The sequence below is a fragment of the Triturus cristatus genome, chromosome 3_1 (assembly GCF_964204655.1).
Source record: "Triturus cristatus chromosome 3_1, aTriCri1.1, whole genome shotgun sequence".
In the NCBI taxonomy this organism is placed as follows: domain Eukaryota; kingdom Metazoa; phylum Chordata; class Amphibia; order Caudata; family Salamandridae; genus Triturus; species Triturus cristatus.
In genome coordinates, this window is record NC_140583.1 from 199,455,344 (window position 1) to 199,458,820 (window position 3,477).

The window sequence follows — 3,477 nt, forward strand, 5'->3', positions numbered from 1 at the left end:
CTGTATAAATTCCCTAGTGCCCCCGAGAATGAAGGTTCTGATGAAGAGCATTTGTCTTCAGAAGAAAAAGATGAAGATAAGTTGGATGGGCGGAAGACTCGCTCTACTTTGACTACTGAATGCAAGGCCACTCTTAGATCTGCTCCTCATAAAGCAACTCGTGGGAGTGCCTCCGCCCCAGAACTCATAGCAATGGTTCAACGGTGGATAGATTGAGAGCAGTTATATTTTGTAGAGACGTTTACCTTGGAAGTAATACTCAGTTTTAGAAAACATTCTGATGATTTAGAGCCCTCTGATATAAATTCTAATTATAAACAATTAAGTGATGGCACCTTTCTTACTTTGCAGGTGCCTGATCTAATTAGGTGAGTGGTTAAATTGCGCACTGAAATGTTACGTCTGTGAGAGGAGAAAAAAGCAGCTGATAAAACTACATCTGAACAAACAGTTCAGACCCTGGATCAACAAGAGGGAGCTACGGGGACAGATAAAGATACTAGTGATATTGAAGTTACTATGAAACCCATGCGTGTAGCAGCACCTCTGTATGTTCCCCCAAAGGGAACGGAACTAATGATGATAAAGAATCAGATGATGCAAAGGGATATTTTGTTTATAATTGGGTCTACACTCCTTGGAGTAGAGCAGGCGTTATGGCTCTTAAAGCTGCTTTGCCCGACCCACGGAAAAACCCAGCCGCCTTTTATGAAGAAGTGGAAGGAGCTGTTAGCTCCGGTACTATGACTCTGCCAGATATTGACATGTTTTTTGGACTTATTTTGCCCCCTGATATGTGGAGATCAATTCGGAAGGTAGATGATAATGTAGCCTATGGTGATACTTGGGTGCATTTAGAGCAAATAGATGCTGCTAGAGAGCCTGCGCAGAAACCACAACAGGAGATATTAGATCTTTCTAAAGCTATTGTAACTAAGTTGAAAACTCTTATACCCCCTAAGAAAATAGATTGGACTACATTAGCGTCTGGTAAACAGAAAGTGGATGAGTCAGTTTCTGATTTCTTTACACGATTTGAAGAGACATTCCATGATTTTAGTGGGCAGTAATTGACATATGACACAGGTAAGCACCTGCTCGTCGACAAATTTGTCGCTAACATGTTACCAGAAACAACTAGTTGCCTAAATGTCAGCGAGAGTTCATGGACTACGTCTTCCTCAGTCTCCCTTTTGACTATGGCTCAGTATTATGAGCGACAGGAATTGGAAGCAAAAGGCAAGGAGGATAAAAAGGTTAAGGATCTAAAATCGAAAATGATGTTGGCTCACGTCTATGGTCCCTCATCTAGAGGTGGTGGTAGAGGTGGACGTACAATGTATCACCCTGGTGTATCCCCTTTCCCTCGAGCAACTTTGTCTTCTGATCAGTGTGCTTATTGTAAAGAAATTGGACATTGGTGTGCTGTGTGGCACCTTTTGCAAGGTCAGCAGCATCAGCGGGGTAGAGGAAGTATGAGAAGCTGCAGAGGGAACACAGGAAATAAGGGAGGCATGGATAATCGTACCAGAATTGAGGCAGTTGAACACAATCCAAATTCTTTTAAAACTTTTGATAGACAAAACCAATACCAAATATCTGATTATTCGGCTGATGGTCCTAAGGATTCTGATTATGCATAGGAATGCCTAGGATGGGGTAAGGAACAGGTTGAGGTCCCAGTAGATCAGAAGGGTCCCTAAGTTGATGTAAATGTCTTGGGTTCTACTGATCACTTTCTGGTTGATACAGGAGCTACTCGTAGTGCTCTTTCTAAACAATTGGTTCCTAGGGCTCCCCTGTCTGGAACAATGATAACATCGATAGGACTCGATGGGACACCTTCCCTTAGCCCACTGTCACAGCCACTTGCATTTAGTCTTGATAAATTCACTGCAACATGTCCATTTCTGCTTTCCCCTAACATGCCGGATAACATTGTAGGGTATCGATATGCTTAAACATTTTCGTGCTACAATACGTTGTTTCCCAGAGGGTGTGCGTGTTTTTTTAAATGATAACCATCCAATGGTTGTGGGCTACATCAGATACCGATGTGGGACAAATGGTTATCCCACCAGTACATATTCAAGTGAAGGAAGGTAGTTCGTTGCCTCGATTGCCCCAATATAAAATATCTCGGGAAGGCGTGGAAGCATTGATACACATTGTTCAGGATTTGATTAAGGCTTGGGTTGTGGAAGAAGTCCCTTACAATACCTGTAATAACCCTATTCTTCCTATTTTGAAAAAAGACACTGATTCAAAAATGTATAGATTCATCATTGATTTGCGAGAGGTTAACAAGATCATAGTGCCCCAATATCCGGTAGTCTTTGACATCACGACACTTCTTACTATGGTTCCTCCTACTTCAACTACATTCAGTGTGATCGATTTGAAGAATGCATTCTTCTCGATACCTATTCATCCTGACAGCCGTTATTTGTTCAGCTTCACTTTGAATAATCAATCATTCATATTTTGTAGAGCTCCATAAGGGTATGCAGAGAGTCCTAGCATTTATAGCCAGGCATTGAAAAGGCAGCTTAATACTTTCCCTGTGCCAAAAGGGGTGGCTCTTATTCAATTTGGCGATGACATCTCCTGGCTGCTGATACCCCTGAACAGTGTGAAGAAGGAACACTGTTATTGCTATCATTCCTTGCCTCTCATCATCACAAAGTCTCTCGGAAGAAATTGCAATACTGTAAACAGCAAGTTACCTACTTAGGTCACCTCCTGTCTATGGAGGGTCGTGCACTTACACCAGACCGCATTCAAGCTATTTTAGACATGCCCGTGCCTCGTACTCAGAAGGATATTTGTGCACTGATTGGCCTCAATTCTTTCTGTAGGCAGTGGATCCCTAGCTTTTCTCACATTGTTAAACACTTGTTGGCCCTTTTGACTAAAGACACTCCGATGCCTCTCCCATGGACTACTGAATGCCAGCATGCTTTCCAACAGTTACGTCAAGCTCTTTGTTCTGCACCAGTATTAGGAACTCCAGACTATACTAAGGACTTCACACTCTATGTACACGAGAGGGACGATTGCGCTCTCTCAGTTTTAACACATACACATGGTGATAAGCAGCATCCTTGTGCATATTTCTCAGCTGTCCTCGATCCACTCATCCGTGCGCTGTCTGGGTGTTTTCAAGCGGTGGCGGCACCAGCTGTGTCCATACGTCAGAGTGAGGGAATAGTCTTGTCACATAGATTGCTTGTGCTAGTACCCCATTCAGTTGATGCTCTTTTAATCAAACGAAAACACAACATTTGACTAGTGTCCGCTTGACAGGATATGAATTGACACTTTTGGATCCTCATATCACACTGAAAAGATGCTCGACTCTGAATCCTGTTATTATTACCATTTCCAGCCACTCAGTCTCAGTCACAGGAGTTACATGATTGTATATCCCTTACTGAAGAACAAACAAAGGGTCGTGTTGACCTACAGGATACGCCC